Below are 17,647 nucleotides of genomic sequence, written 5' to 3'. Positions count from 1 at the left end.
GAGTTTTCAGATTCAGCTGTTTAAGAACATATTGACAAATGTTCTACATCCAGTACAGTTTGCTTAATTAAAAGTGAATTATCTGTATACTGTAGATCCAGCCTAGTGTATTGGTGGCTCGTAGGCTATATCTGGCCCAGAAGCAACCTCCTAGTGGCCCAGCATACATAAATATGATTTATGGCAAAACAAGTAAACTACAAACACAGTACAGTGTATGGAAGTAGCTAATGAGTGCGCCATCTTGCTTCCTTCTCATCTCTGTTAAGGGTTCCACATGTTCAGTACCGACTGAGCAGGATGTTTACAGATGTAGCGACACTGCCATTCGTATCTTATCACAGATCAACTTTTTACCCTTCCAAAGCTGGCAAGTACATGTTTTTTTATATGTTTCTCCAAACGTCAAACCAATACATTTAATTTGCAATGAGCGTGTTGCGGTAGTTAAAGAGGCACCACACTGAGAAGCAACAAACTTTCCAGACATACTTTTCTGAAGAATCACAGGAGAGGGTTGCTTAAGTGCAGAGTTTGAGTGAATCTTATGATCTAAGACTCACACGGACGGAAACCGAGCTACAGCTGCTTCCCTTCATGTATCCTGGATCTTGGCAAAGAAGAATCGACCAGTCACAGACTCTAAAACTGTTAAAAAATGCATGTCATCATGGATGAGGTGATAAAATGTATCATTAACCAAAGCTAAAAATAAGGTTTTCCGACCAACTGGATTTGTAATTGCCTAGCTCTGCTGTAGATATTGCAGATTTGGCTGCTGACTATACAACCAACAGAAATTCTTAGACTTCATTCAGTACTGCTTGATGTAAATGACCCCTGTTCTTTTGGGAAATGTGCCATATGGTATGTACTGGCTGAAATTCATGTTATGCTTATCACTGTAAATAGAACTTGAAACATACTGTATGTAGACATGCCCTATGTTAATGTTATCGTACATGGATTTCTATAGGATATGATCATTATCTAGCTGAAAATGTCTTTTTGATGCAAATACTCCCTGTATACATTGTATTTTTTTCTAATAGCAACACTCCTTCAAGGATGAACAGAATACAGTGGGGAGCAGATCAGAAAACCAGGGAAGTGTGACAGAGCTGTCAGTCTCTCGCTCTCTCTGGCTCGTTGTGTGTGTATGTGTACAGTATGCATCTCTCTTCCTCATTATACTTGCTCTTTCACTGTCTCCTCATTTTCTCTCCATTTTTTCTTCTTCCTTCTCTTTCACACACACACACACACACACATACAAAACATATCACTGCTATCACAACATAAGGTATCGACTAAAAGAGTGCCTTGATTTGGAATGCATGTCTGACAGACAGACACATCTTCAGCAGAGGCAGATATCTGGAACCACACTCTTGTTTCTAGGCACCAAAGCACACAGGATACTAACAAAATCTGCAGGGTATGAAAACCTGGTATGAACCCGAGTGTTGGGCAACTGTTTTAGTGTACCAAACTGAATTTTAATCAACAACTTCAATTATGATGACTTCAGGCCTCTAACAGTGCAGGCCTGCTTTCCTTTCAGGACCACTTCACTGACACTGTTCTTTCAGAACCACATCTATGCACAGGAACCAGGGGGTGATTTTATCATATCCCTTAAATAATGTGAAAATAAGAGCTAACCATTGCCTTACTGCATTATTGCATTACTGACTGCTGTTAAACGTGAAAAGCCACAGAGGGATCCCTGCTGCTGCTCCTCATCTCATTGTTTTTCTTTCCACGTCATTATTCGCCGCATACTTTGTCAAACTATGTAAATATTTCTTCAGTCACACGCAGCACTGGAATGCCATTGAGAGTGAACGCGCTCGCTTAAGCTTTTTCCACTGCCTAATTATGACAGCCTGTCTACAGTCACAGTCAATCACTATCAGAACCTCTGGGCAGAAGCATTTTCAACACACTTCCACTGTTTGATCCTAGTTACAGCCAAATCCCCAGAGCACACTCATCTTAGCCTGCTCAGAGGATGGTAAACCCCCTTCAGTCGAGACTTAAGGCATACAACACAAATTCCCCGAAATCCCGGTTCACTGTAATCCTCATACAATAAAAGGACCCAGAATTCCCTGTGATGTCAGGATCCATTTAGATACAACGGGATTCTGTAGTATGTCAAACTGATTTGAATATACTAAATAAATCTAAATTTATTGAATTTGACACTAAACTTGGACAATTTTTATAATATAATTATTATTATGTATTATTATTATAATTTATAATAGGTCAGTTCATAATCCCGGTTTACGTTACAAACCATTAGGGATGACCTATTATGTAATAAGCACATTCATGTATATGTTTTCACTTCAAGGTGAAGGGATAGATAGATAGATAGATAGATAGATAGATAGATAGATAGATAGATAGATAGATAGATAGATAGATAGATAGATAGATAGATAGATAGATAGATAGATAGATAGATAGATGTAGCTCCTAATTAACCAGTGCATAATGTGGTGAGCCAAAACCCTCAAACAAAACCCTCTCTGTGTTCATCAGCCATTGAGGCAAGCCGCTCTTGGAACATACCACCCCTACTAGAATAATGGGCCACTTTACAGGCCTCCAAGTTAGTTCACAGAATCCAGAGCTGGGAAACCGCTAGCACAGGGTTCATGGGGAGGAGGGGCAATTTAATTGTTTCCTTCGTTTTTGTTTTTGTACCCCCCACCCCCCCCCTCCTCTCTCACTCTCCTCTTTTAGTTTTGAAAAGGGGGCTGACAAACATGCAATGAAGGGGATTGTTGTGTGTTCCGCTGGACAAGTGGGTGAGGTAAACAAAACTAGACTGTAGGGTCTATCAGCTGGGCTCATCGAGATGGGATAGGCTGAGCAGTGGGGAGCAGCACTCATGCAGAGGGAGGATTGGTCGGGGATCTGTGGAGTAGGAGGAGTGAGGGTCATTTTGGGGGAGAGGAGGGTAGACGGGTAAAGAGTCCCGAGGGTGAGAGAGTAAAGGGAGTTTATTCCGGAAGAAGTGGGAGGTGGACATGGGTGCTGAGGTTACTCCTCCGAGTGTGGGCATTGTATTTGGTGCTGAAGTTCTCATGCATGTCCTGTTTTGGCTCCGCAAAATGTCCGAAAGTGATGGAGCTCTCCGCGATTAAGCGGACAAGTGGCAGCTCTGCTCTGCGCTCCCACAGCTCAGGCTATTTACAAACTCAAGAGGAACATTAATGCCGGCCGATCCCCCAGAGTTGAACAAAGAAGCACACAAACCTGCCTCAGAGGCCCATTACGCACTTAATTGAGGATTTGTGGAATAGTAAAAAGGGGCAAAGGAAGAGGAAGGTGGAAGTGAGAAGGGAAGGGGTAGTGGGTGAAGTGCAATGACACTAGTTTTACTTTTACTTTACTTTTTTTTTTTTCAATATCTTTAGTTACTTTTTTTCTGTGTTCCTGTTCAGGTCAGACCTGGGCTGATGGCGCTGGGATCAAATGGGAAAATGATATCTAGCTATATTTTTGCCACCATATGGAAACTCTAGGCTTCATCCTCTTTTTTCCCCTTCACTGATCCTCCCATTATCCTCATTATGAAACTGACATAAAAGCTTTGCTCTAGAAAAGAAGGATGGGAGGAGAAAAGCAGCTAGAGCAACGGCTACAGTATAAAAGGATTTTTTTCGAAAAGCTCAAAAGAAGTTAAACAAAATATTAACATATTTGTAAGCAGCGCTTTAGATTCTGTAAGATCACATGGTCCAGTATTTGGAACTGTCAAACATGTCTGATGTATGGAGTCTGTATGGAGGTTACTTATCTTCCTGCCTTATTGTAATATATTGAGGTAGTATTGTCTGCGTGTTGAGGCATAAGGTTCACAGAGCAATGGCATAAAAACAAAAGTAGCTCCATCTGATAACCAGTGTGAATCTGTCAGACTGCATCTTGTAACAATTGTTCAGATGAAGTCTTCTATTTGTTTTGAACGAATCACTTAATGTGCTTTAATTATGATACTTTTGTTGCGGCACAATGGGATGATTGTTCTCAGTGGTCTTTGGTGCCAAGAGAAAAAACAAAATGAGACCCCTCCTCCCCTTTACCAATCACTCTCAGAGCAATTTCGTGACTCCCCCAGCTGACCTGAATTCCGATGTAGCAGGTGCCAATGGGATGTGGGTGGTTTAGGGTGTTCTGGGAGGAGGACAGTGGCAGTGGTGAAGGGGTGGGTGGGATGAGGCCTTCACTGTACCACAGTAAACACTGACTCAATCCTCTCTGGGGCACCCCACCCTGTAGATAAATGTTAATGCGTGACACTGATTCTGTTGAATCTGAGTCCTTTTGAAAAGAAGGAATAAAAACTACCAATTTAATCATTTAAATCCTAGCAGATACAGCCACTGTGAACCAGATCAAGTTATTTAACTTGTGAGAGGAACTGTGTCTAGTGTGTATTTCAGGATACGTTGGCCTAACCCTCTTATCTTAGTTCTCAACTTCAGTGGAAGCTTTTTAACTTGGCCACTCTGACCATGGCTTTTGACCTGTGTCTACCAGATGAGGCCAAACAAAAATTTCCCACATGGACTTTGCACTGGTTACACAGACATTTTTAGTCTCAAAATGTGTTGCTTCATCTTTACACACAATACGTGACAACTATTAGAAAGTTGAAATAAGATATTTTAAGTCACAATAAATTGAAAGCTGACTGTGATGTAATATAAATCATAACAGAACACTTAATGTATTTTTTGTTTTTTGGCTGAATGTTTCCTGCTTTTTTATTATTTAACATATTGTGTTTGTTAATCTATGTAGATGGTATTTGGATATTGAATTGTATACCTTTGACACTTAAGGGTATATTTTGGCTGTTAATATGTTTTATTTCTAGGTTTGGTTTTATGTACGTTTTATGTAAGTTATGTAAGTATGTTGTCTGTCTCAGAAAAGCTCAGCTTGACAAGTTCCCAATAATATTTATTGTAATGGTAATAAATTTAACACTATTTAACTAAATCTACGTCTGTATTTATTGAATTTCTGCCACACGACAGCAGCTGGGTGGCTTTCTTTACCTAGCACACACAGTATGTGTGGAACTGAAAACTGAATTCCTCTTTTCTGCATACAAGGTTTACAAATAAGCAGCTGCGAAAGGAAAAACTTCAAGGAAATAATTGTTTAGGTGTCCATTAAATGATAGACACACATGGTTGCACTTTTGGGAGAGATTGTGTTCCATACTTTACACATTAACAGATTATATGGGCAGTTTAATGATCGCTGCTGTCTCATAGCGAAACTGAAGAAATGCCTTGACCATGGCCAATGGAGATCTATCGTTTTGCCGCCCAGCAGCAGACTCACTGGTGAATGCCTCTGTTTCTGTTCCTGTGCAGTCATACAGAAGTGAAGGGAGCCAGGCTCTTTGTTTGGTCAAACCATGGGAAAGGCCTCACTCTGTTCTGCTCTCTGAGAACTGAAACACTGATTCTATAGGCAAGACTACAAGAGCAAGAAAAAAGGAAAAGAGCATGAATCCCACATATTAGGAAGATTCACATCAGGAATACAGTAATGAGGAGGCCCGGAAAGCAAAGAGAGAGCACAAGAATACAGGGAGAATCAAGTGCAGAGACAAATGAAATTGGATGATATTAAGGTAATTAGGAAGGGCCGAAATGAAAGGAACAGCTAAGGGAAAGAGGAGTATCGAGAAAATGAGAAAAAGAGAGACAGAGATATACGAGCATGGGTGGTAAAGAGTGAAAAGAAGAGCTGGATGGCACTTTGGCAGCTTCGGCGTGTTCCCAGGAGGATTACTCAAGCACTAGATGCCACAGACTGCCAGCAAGACCACAGAGAAGCTCCATGAATGGAGACACACAACACAAACTCACATACACTTCTCCGTGGATGTCTCCCTGCCGTATTCTGGTGTCTATTTCACCTGTTTCCCTCTTTTTTTAATCACTTCTACTGTCCTATTCTCTTCCTTTTTCTTTCATTCTTCCACTTTTCCCAGCTTGTAGCCCACCTCCCTTTTCTCACTCTCTATTTGTATCACTTGCTCTCTCACTCTCTCTGCATGCCTTTCCTAGCAGCAGCGAGAGAGGCCACAGACAGGTAACATATGCTCAGTCTTCAGGCTGCTTGTGCGGGCCCTTTCACATCCTCCATGCATGGAGGAGAATGTCAAGGAGGAGAAACAATCCTGCCGTCTACCCTGCTCACTCACTCCATCCTAAAGCCATTTATCTCTTTTCAGCCAGAGAAATGGTTCTATGTTTTACTGTCTGTCCTCCTCATCTTTTTCTCTTTCTGTCACTCCCACATATTAAAGCTACTCTCCCACTCTATCTAACACTTCTGGCAGTGTAAAATCTCAGTTTGTCTGGCAGAAGCTGAAGTGTTTCCTCATTGTTCTTCGGTTTTATTGTTTTTCTCAGGCACTAAACTGCACTGAAGTACATAATGGAGCAGTGTACAAAATATGAAGGCAGCAAGGAAAATAGGCCAGCACGATCTGCTGCCTGCTTGTTTCTCAAGTTGTCAGGTGTTATATAAAAATATAATAAATTCTCGCAGTGAAAAAAAGAGTATATTATCACATTCTATCCACACAATGTGAACATCCTATAGGATTCAATTAATATTTCAGCTTACTCTGCAGTGTGAATGCAATTTCCTTTTAATCAGTTCATGCTTGCTTACTGGTGATGGCTGATTTGCTCTACCATTCTCAGCCATATCAGTATTCCAGACAAATCCATCCAGTGGATTCTTCTCTTAATAATTCTCAAGCACAGCCGGCCACTTTATTCAATCCATAAAACTGTTCAAATCGATTGGTAAAATTTAATTTCCACAGTAAAGCACAGTCAATGAAGAAGCTATCAGTTAGTCAGGATATTGATTTTTTTGACCAGCTGCTGTTACTTCCTTTTCCTTTCCATATTATTTACCCCTGGCTTGCATATCTCCACAACTACCCTCCCCCATGTGTGTCTGTGCGTGTGTGAGAGTGTGTGTGTGCACGCCTCACAGTAGAACAGCCTATATTAAACACAAAGGCACAATCACAAACACACATGTTCATGTAAACATCTACTCTGCCCTCAGTACCCTGAGCGATGTCTACCCTAATTAAAGTAATGTCTTCACAGATGGTTAACATAACAGATTCTGAGAGAAATAGGATTTGGACTCGTTTCACTTCCAGTGGGAAATCGGCGATGCTGGAGGGGTTTGAGTGCCCCTGTATGTTGTGTGTGAGTGTATATTGAGTGTATAAGATTTCTTGGGCATATAGTTTCATGATTGCTTTTTGGTTTTAGAATCATTAACTTGTGTCACATCCAAAAAACAGTTTGTTATTGATTGTTACTATAATAAAGACAGCTAAATATTGATATCACACAATTCATTTTGGATTAAAATCTTTGTCCCCTGTGGCCATACCGAAGAGGTGTTTCCTTAATGAGATGTTTAGATTTACTTACGATATCTTAAGAAAGGAATTAATTCAAACAGAATTATATATAATGCCATTTATTTTTGATTAATCCAGTCTATTCCAGAGACAGTATAAATCTGAACATTTATATGAGCTGATAATAACATAAATATATATATATATTAAATAGAATAACAATATGGGCACAAACAACATAAACAAATTGCATTCTATTATTTTCTGACAAATGCAGGTAAAAAGGATTAATGGAGCACTCCCAGATAATAGGTGCTGCATAAATTCCCTTAAATTAATGATGTTCTTCTCTGTAAACAAATGCTAAATATGTGCATAATGTGCCTAAGCAGACTCCCATTGATTTGGATGTGAATTGGTCTTGGCTGCATGTAACTCTCTCACATGATAAACACATACATTTGCTGATTAAAAATAATCACCTTTCCTACAGATTCAGGCTATGCCCTTATACATTATGACTCATCCTGTCTTTCAGCATGTGCGAAACTTGCCTTGAATGTCTGTTGTGCTCATTCATGTAAGGCAGCAAATGCCACAGTACAGTAGTTTAGAGAGCAGCCTCTGGGAAAAGGACAAAACGCATTAGCTGCATGGACACTTTCCTTTACAGATTCTCCCAGCAATTACACTGAAGGCCAAGGCCTCTTCAGATCACAGCCCTTGCACACAATGCACATGGTGCAGCCAGTTCCTCTCACCAGGACCACCAGTGGAACACTGCCTTTAAATCTGATTTCCAGGTTACATGCATCAACATGCTGTTGGTGCTGAGAGGGATCCACACCCTGTAGGCCTACACGTTTTTTAAATGACAAGCCAAGAGTAATGCTGACGGCGATCAACTGAGTGTGCCAAGAGAACCGGTTTCCATGGTGACATTGATGGTGCTATTGGAAAACTACGCGTGCCCGTGTGTGTGCGTGCCCGAACTAGTGCAGGCGTTCTAATATGAAAGAGGAAAGGGCTGCAACGATTGGCTGAAAAGGTGGGTGGCGATAGTAAGGTAATAAGCATTCAGTTTTTCCCTCCAGGAGCATTTCCCAGTTCTGCGCAAAAATAGTATGCACCCCTGATATAAGACATTCAAAAAAATACAAAAATAAAATAAAAAACACACAGCTAGGTAACGGACACAGGGAATGCCGTGAACTCCTCCGCTCTATGGTGATGTTATAAATACAATAATATACAAAACGCTGCAAATCACAATGCAGGTGTGCTTCTTTATCAGAAACCAAACAGGTTTACAAAATCAAGTATCTACATGATTTAGGCTTTTAGTGAATCAGCCAGAGTGAGCCACTTTGTGAGCTGCAACTTGTTGACTAATGTATTACCAAAATGAATCCTATATGCAGAAGCACAGTGGTAATTAAACATTCATTCAATCGCACCCGTTGCTATTCCAAATGTCTCAGGCTCAATTATAAAATGTGTTGGCGCCATAGCTGTTTCTATTAAGTAAATACTTTTAAAGTTAGAGGTAAAATTATAATTCAGTTCAAAGCAACTTTCTTTTCTCACAAGTATCCAACACTGTATCCGACTGAGAAGGGAAACGTCGGGCGTTTTGGCTCGGTTTAGTTTAGAGTAGGCTGCTTTAGGCAAAATTAAACACTACAGCCAGAAATGTATTAAAAACAGATTTGTCCTAAAGGCTTTTGTCTACAGCTCTGCCACCAAAGTGTTGCTGTCTCAACAAACGCGCAGGGACGCATTCGGATGGTTCCTTGATATTACTGTAACTGACAGGGTAAGAAGGTTAACTTAGATAATGTATCTGCAGCATATCAATTCGACTTGTATTTAATAAATGCATGTCTGAAATCCGAGGTAAGATGTGTGTAAATGCGTCTCTTTTGTTCACCCGTGGAACGCTGCCTAATGTGCAGCGCCAGGTTATTGTTGCGCTCCGGGACTTTTCACCGCAGGTTGACACTTCTCTATGTCTTCATCTATGAGCATATATGGGATGTGAATGTTGAAAGAAATACAAAAAAAATACCCTTAAAGCTTAATTGAAGGGAGCTCTACAAACAGGTTTGATTTTGAAGTCTAATTCTGTATAGTTTACCTAAAACATGAACCCCCGGTGCACCTGCAGTCATTTCTCCATTAAAGCAATTATTTCAGTTTACCTGAGAATTGTTGTGAGGATAAACAACAAATTAAGCTACAAGTCATGATCAAGACAAGCCATGTATGTCCTCATCAACTCCACGACTGCGGTCTTAGTGGTCCTGTTTGCAGGCTAAAATAAAAACAAAACAGCATCTTACCTTTGTTGAAAAGCACGATGAAAAAAGTTTTTGGTCTTGTCCCCTTGCAGGGCCTTGTCGCGTCCGCTTCACAGAGGGTCAGCCACAGCGAGCTGCAGAGCGCACAGCGGTCCAGGACAGGGGCGCTTAACAGACCAAACGGAGGGATTCTCTGTCAGTAAAATCCGAGGAGCTCCGCAGCTCAACGATCCCAGTGAATGAGCTCTGCCTCACCTCACTCTTCGGCGCTTTACTCCCCCACCCACCTCCGCCCGTTTCCCCCCTCTTTGTCTCTTGTGCATGGGAATGCCAACTCTCGTTGGTTGAAGATGCAGCCTATACCATAGATTACTCATCTCTCGCTTTCTCTCTCTGTTTCTTTCTCACTCACTCTCTCTCACACACACCCTGATTTGCAAACACAAAGTTGATGGGAAAACCTGTTCCTAAAACGTTGTAGAGCAGAGAGCTTGATTTCATTTCCCACATTTTCTGATAATTGAAAGTATCGATTTAAATTGTGCATTAACATGCAGAAGGTGTCCCCCAGGTTCTTTGAGCCTCTCACCATTGACCTTATTAGCCAGTCTGTGATGTTTGTATGACCTTTATTTTGTTGCACTGGCTAGAAATAGGGTAAAATTAATTAAAGCCTGTGCTTGATTTCTTTAGAATATCACCCAATAGTGTCTCTGTAATCTTATGCAGTAGGCCTATATCATGTACGGCAGGTCTATATGACTGCAATTCAGCAGAAAGCCTTTAAAGTTACAAAGTGAAGTACTTTGAGCACTTATTTTAGAGTTAATTTATTCAATTTTAGCCTTTAAGGATCCATTAAAAACTGAATAAAAGCACCAAATATGATCCATGGGAGACAAAACCATGGACGAGAGGGGCATGGGAGCATTTTTGGCCCATGTTAGATATATGTATTGTGTTTCGCCTCACTAATGACTCGGAATGACAAAATGGGGCAGATTTATGTCTGCATGGATGAGGTTGAGCAAAAAGAATAAGACAAGAAACAATTGGGAATGAAAAGGGAAAAACTTTGTGGTAGAAACAAATCACAGTCATTAATCATCAAGGCTACGGTTAACAATTATTGTTGTTATTGGTTTAATTAATGTTGATTATTTTCTCAGTTAATCAATGAATTGTTTAGCTTTAAAAAATACTGAAATGATTAATTGAGGATCAAACTAGTGGCTGATTCATTTTCTGGCGACTGACATGTTTGACATTTATTTTTATGAGGTGGTGGAGACTCATTTCTCTTCTCTCTTTTTTTATTAAAGCAACCAAGACATAAAGTTCAAAGTTCAGACAAGCTCATGTAATATATGATAAACACACAAAAAACAAATTTACATTCATGCACATGCTTTTGGTACTGACTTTGAGAAGAGACAAGAAGGAAAGAGGGAAAGTAGGAGAGATGGCAGGTTGGCGAGCCTGGTAGCTATGGACACTGTCCTCATAAGAACAAACAAAGGTAGCATTCAAAACCACCTACTATTCTAGCAGTATGTACCGAATTCGCCAAAATGTAGCATGTATAAACAAAAGTAAAATCTGCAGCATGCCAAAAATACAGCAGAAAAAATCTCCAGTATGCATCAAACCAGTGTACCTCATTTGATGTGTCCCACAATGCAAAGCGCCGGAACAATCACATCAAATGGTCATGCTAAAAACGTAAATTTCTTTTGCAAATTTCTTTCCTAAATTCTGATCATTTTTGAAGCACCTGTGTACTGTGTACGTAAACTGATGGCGAATCAAAAATGTGCTCCACAAGTGCCTGCAGGGGTAACTAGTTAGCCTCTCCACTGAGAGGAGGTCAGGCTGTTCGGATCTCATCGTCTACAAAAAAAGCAATGTTAATTGTCAGTCAACCTATCAAAATCTATGAATTGCCCATAAGCTGATCTGTTAGGAAAGAGATCTTCTGAGAGGGGAACATTTCTCCAGACGGTGGTGTAGCAGGACTCCGCGTCATCCTCGTGTTGCTTGTCAGACTACTCACAAGAGTAGACAAAACTGAACTATCATTGCAATTATGTTTGGGTCAGTGCTCTGTATGCTTTTAAAGCTCATTGGGCAGCAAATGAGAGCATTGGGAGTATTAAGAGCAAATCCCCAAAACTGCTCAAAGAAATAGAGCCAGACGCTGACTAATCTATGTGAGGTGGAGCACCTATTCAACTGAGTTGTTATTCCACTTCTAAACAAGTGACTAAGTGCAAAGTTTGCATTTTTTGAAAAGGACCCAGCTGTTTTACTGTTTAGGGGAGCCTTTATCTAAGCTGCACTGGCTTCAGTATTTGTGTGGGCAGCACTAATTAGATTCCTCACTGACTCTAGTTGCAGCTTTGCTGTCATCGCTGAGGAAAAGGAAAAAGTAAAGACGATAATTGCAGGTATGGAAAGGGCATGACATAATAGAGCTTTATTCTTAGCAATGAATACATTTGTTTAATTTGACAATTTTGAGTGCTTCAAATCTGTTTAAACTATCAAACTTGACTTTGTATATATTGTGACTTTTTGCTGATCTATTCTGGCCTGTCGTCTTCCAGGTCTCTTTGGTGAAGAGGAGGTTAAATGATACAGTTGGCGACACCTGAAGTTATTCAGTGTTGATCCTGCTGGGTGCACATTCTTTACACAGACTACATTTAATAATCTTAATTTACAATCTTCTTGGTTTGTTCTGTACAGCTGACATCCATTGCATGTTTGTCCGTCCTGGGAAGGGGATCCATCCTCTGTGGCTCTCCCGGAGGTTTCTTCCAGTTTTTTCCTGTTAGAGGTTTTTCTTACCCGAATCGAGGGTCTAAGAACAAATGGTGTTGAATGTTGTACAAATTGCAAAGCCCCTTGTGCATTTTGGTCTAAAGGTTATAAATACAATTTGACTTAACTTGACACAGATTATGAGGACCTTCAAATAATATATATATTTTGTTTTCAACAACCTTGTTACATAAAATGCAATTCCTTTGAAAATGTTTTAATTAATTATTCTTATCAGCTTGTGCTTAATTACATTATTATAAACTAAGTTTTAAAAAATATTATTTTTTCTGGCAAGGCTCCGGCCTTATTGATCATCTAGATCCAGACATCGCAACAGCAATCTGCTTGCTGACTTATGGAGTTTATGTTTTTGGGCAATGGTTGAACTTCCTCAGATATGGAGTCTAATCTTTCCATCACTACCCTTCATACCATTTTGTGTCCTTTTGTTTATTTCATTTTCCTCCCAACCTATAGTCCCATCCTATCCTCTTTTCCTTCCCATGACATCTTTACCCTTTTATTTCTTTTTCAAATAAGTTTTCTGCTTCAGCTTTTCCCTCTGTCCCTGTCCTTCGCAGTGTCCATCTCCCCCTAGTGCATAGATGCTAAAATTCTTACACACAAATCAATACAACTCTCTGTACTCTATCAGCTTTCATGCTCTTCTGTCTTTCACAGGTCCAAAAGCTCAACACTGAAAAACAAAAAAACCTAAACTCAACACGATGACTGGAACTCCATCTCTGTGATGTCAGATGGAATGATGATGCTTCTCCCAGCTGGTTTTCCAGGTTTGGGTCAGTCAGCAGTAGGTTGTCCCAAACAGAGTGTATGTCTCCTCAGAGTAAGAAAAAACTCCAGCAGAGGGAGGTTGTTGTAACTGTAATTTAGTTTTAAATTATTTCACATTTGAAAGCAGAGAGCTGGGGAGCTGGTTGGAACTATAGAGCTTGATGTTTGGCTCTGAGAGGTGCTTAGTAACTGCCACCATGAAGGCCATATCACACAGCCACTTGCTACCTATCATGAGTTCCATGACAGGTTTTACCTTCATCTCTGCAAACTCTTTTTACTGTTTTTGTGAGCATATTTCCCCAACTCCGCCATCGCGCCTCACAATGGTAAACCAGATCTCTGTACTTCGACTCAACTCACTCAGTATATCCTTGAACAGTTAGCCCTGTGCTTTTGATGGATTTTATGCTTGAAACGACAGCTGTCATTACATTGTTGAGCTCCAGGGAATGTGCACACTCCTGACACAGTAGCATACAGCTAAATCAGAGACCGCAGAAATCCTTTTTGCAGGCCAACTATGGCTAGGGATCCATCTGTGAGAGGCCACTTATCAAATTTGTTCATTGCCAAAACAACTTGTTCACCTTTTTAGTGGCATCTAGTGGTGTAGTTGCAGGTTGCAACTCCCATTCTTCACCCTCCCCTTTCCAAGCGTGAAGGAAAAACTACTGTGGCTGCAAAACACATGGAAAAAGTGAATGTCCCTGTCTAGAGCCAGAAACATGCAGAAAATAGGACTAAAAAAAGAGAAGAAGGTTAAAACACAACATGTCCTGTAGGCTATATTGTATGGTTTATGCACCTCAAAAGGATAGCACCTGCGGATCCTGATAAATTAAAGGAAATTAATTGAAATTTAAAAGTGTATAGGGTCACAAAAGATAAGAAAACAGTTCATGTAAGTAGGTTAGCCGCCATCATTCTTTAGTCACTTTATCTATTTGTTCCTTAGACACCATTTTCTTGTCGTGTGTACATGTCATTACTCATTGCAAAGTCTGCCAAGTATTCACAATGTTGACATTGTCTAGTGTTGCCTGTCTCTGATAGACAGAGAGAATACAAATGTGTCTGACTAGTTAATACATTAGACATAATAGCATTTATTAAATACACCATACTATCACTGTATCACTCCACTCACCACTGTTTTATTTCGTGTGGAGCCACAAAATTACAACTGAGGAAAAACACACAGTGAAAGACCACAGTGCCTCCGCACACTTTAGGAGAGTGGGAAGCATGATCCAGTGCAAACACATGTGCTTCTTATTTGTTCAACAGATAACTGACATGCTTTACAGGTGGAGGATGTGTGTCCTAGTGAAGTATAACATTTTGCGAGGCAAAAAGACAACTGACGTTTGTTTGTTCAGCCCTGTGGGATATGTTGCCCAGGTAGCCTATGGATTGCAGTTGGTGCACTCTGCTTTGTTTCAGCACTTTAGGACCAAATGTGAGCCAGGACACTGGCTATCGTTCTGTAATGGCTGCCTGGTTTGCCTAATTTCAGAGTTGACTAGTTTATGGTGCATTTTATAGTTGATATTAAATCAGTTTCACTTGGAACTATGGGTCAGATTTTAGCCATTATCACCCTATGGAATTGATTCTGACAACGGCAAACAGGCGTGCTGACTTTTTGAAGAGGTTGATTATGGCATTACTCAATATTATCAAATAACTACAGATTGCTTGGGAAAACAATACAACTATGGCTTGCCTAGTTGCCCTGGGTTATTGGCTCCATGCTGCTGCAATTAAATCCTTCATGGAGTTCAGGATATAGCCAACCTTCCCCTGGGTTTTCTTGCCCGTGAGACAAAGACAATCATCTTGGCTTCCAACATGTACCAGACTGCACTGTGAGAGACTGTCAATATGGGAATACTGGGATTCTCTTGCATTTGCAAAGCAGCAAGGAAAACAGTGGGGTATTTAATCTACACCCGTTTGCCACCAAAGTTTCTCAGTAATGTCAGCTGATAACTAACAATTAACAATGGATGACTAAGATATTAAACTTTTAGTTTTGACTACAAGAAGCTGAACTCTGTGACTCCAGTAAGTGGGCTTCCCTTGAGAAGGTCTTTGTTCAATTTATAAGGAGTAGCAAGTTCCTTCACCTTTACCATGGCAGATTGGTCAGTTATCTTTCAGTAGCTCTCACTGGCTGCGGTTAAAAATAGGACAGCAAATCAGTTGGTCTCTAGTGTGATGAGCGCCATTTACAGGATTTAAGAATTGTAACAATCAGGCTCATGTACGTACACCGCAGTCTGTCCTTTTCTCTTTACAGATACTGGCCTGGATCATGTATGTGTTATATGCATATGATATATCATATGATATGATGATGATATGATGAGTAGTATCATGTATCACAGATGACATACTAAAGAAGTAATGTGGGACATTTAAACATCACATCATGAACCTATAGTATCCAAATCCAATACCTTTACACTCTTACACTGGATGTATCTTTTAGAACAGGATGTTTTTAATGTTGTGCATTTTAATGAGCTGTTTAGAGAAAAAACAGCTACCATTTGCACCCGCCCCTGTATAAAAGGTGCACAAACCCTAAAGGGTGTAGGCCAGTGTTAATGGCCTCACAGGAGCAATCAGAAAACCTAGAAAAGGATGTCCGAGGGTAATGAAGCTGGCAAGTCTTCAGAAATACCCCAGGGAGTTGGGGAGGTTTCCTTGGGGGTGGGGGTTAATGCAAGTATTGAACTGTGTACTCAGCCTTGTATATTTGAGAGATTGGCTTCAGTCCTGGTGAATGGTACAAATGTTTACAAGAACAGCTAAATCAAAAGACTGTTATTGGCCCCCTAAATAAAGGAACCGCACCTGCCCACACATATACCTAATGCATATTTCCTGTGGTTTCATTCATATCTCTGTATTCACTTTCTCCAATTTCCTTTCTCTCTCTCACACACACTGTTTCTCAGTTCGGTAACAGCAGCCAGAGGGCTTTGCAGCTGCCACAGTCACAGCTATAATAAATCATATTGCCACTTCTGGCTGTGCAATTCAGTCACAGACCTGCATATGGATGAAAACACAGCCGGGGCTGTGCATCAATACAGCAAAATTGCTTTGTGTATTGAAACATCAGTGTGTTGTATATTTATTCAGGGCTGTGTAGAAGTGTATAAATGGCTATCTTCCATTTTATATAGGCAGGTAATGACTGCATAATACCCTGCTCTGTTTAGGTACATGCTGTGTGTTTTACGGGGCTGAAGGAGCTGGAATAGGAATGGTTCTGGGGGTAGCATGATGAGGAGTTATGGGCATGATGGGTAGAAAATGGGGGCTGGGATAATTTCACAGGGCAGTAAACATATTACTCCTTTAAGAATAAGGCTAGTAATACTCTTATTGTCGCCAAATCCCGCTAAAAGCCCAAAATCAACGATGAATTGATACTTTAAAGTAAACAAAGCCTTATATAAAGGAAAACTCCTTTAGATAATGGGCCGCACTGTTGCACTGGGTGGCAAGTTACTGTATTTGAATGTAGTTTATTTTGAGTCAATCCCAGCTATAGCATGCTAGTGTTGTAATTACTCATAATGTATATCAGTCCGCAGCAGAAAATAGTTGCAGATAAATGCACAATTTACACCCGTTTGAGTAACGTTTGGTACAGTGCCTTTGCCTTAAAGTACTCAGTACTCACTACTGTTTCACTACACTACACATCTCTCTATATGTTGTCATATATTGTATTATAATGTACATACTTCAGACTCATGTATTTTTTATATGTATGTATAAATGTATATATCCATATACATTTTCTATTTTTTCTATTTTCTCTCTCTCTATATATATAGTGTTAGATATTATAAAATAATACATAATTTTCACTTATTTTTAATATATCTTTAACTTTAACTTATTATTATTATTTATATTCTTTATATATTAATTTTGGTGTAATGAAAATATTTGCCCCTTGGATCAATACAGTAAAGATTCTGATTCTGATTCTGAAACATTTGTGACCAATTTTTAAAGATTTCTTCGGTAAGAACAAGACTAAGAAGAAAGTATAAAATAACACCAGACTCAACGTAATGTAAGTTTGATGACGTTTCATCATCATCATCATCTTAGCAAGTCCCACATTATGTCAGACCGGAATACTAAGAACGGAACTGTTTGAGGATCCTTGTGTCAAAATGTTTTAGTTGAAAAGGTTCTTCTCCTCACACTGAGAACAAAGCATACAAGGACCATCAGCCTAACTGGGAAACTG

General features: G+C 40.0%; 1 protein-coding gene across 1 annotated transcript in view; it reads right to left on the bottom strand.

Annotated features, from left to right (window-relative positions):
* Window positions 1–10,013, bottom strand: part of slc1a2b (solute carrier family 1 member 2b) — a 31,322-nt gene extending 21,309 nt beyond the window's left edge. Inside the window, exon 1 of the mRNA XM_051383576.1 lies at window positions 9,784–10,013. The gene's annotated coding sequence lies outside the window, so the exon portion shown is untranslated. The remainder of the gene's footprint in view (window positions 1–9,783) is intronic.
* Window positions 10,014–17,647: the final 7,634 nt, after the last annotated feature.

Source organism: Dicentrarchus labrax, unplaced genomic scaffold (genome assembly GCF_905237075.1).
Source record: "Dicentrarchus labrax unplaced genomic scaffold, dlabrax2021, whole genome shotgun sequence".
NCBI lineage: Eukaryota > Metazoa > Chordata > Actinopteri > Moronidae > Dicentrarchus > Dicentrarchus labrax.
This window is presented reverse-complemented; position numbering and strand designations above follow the sequence as displayed.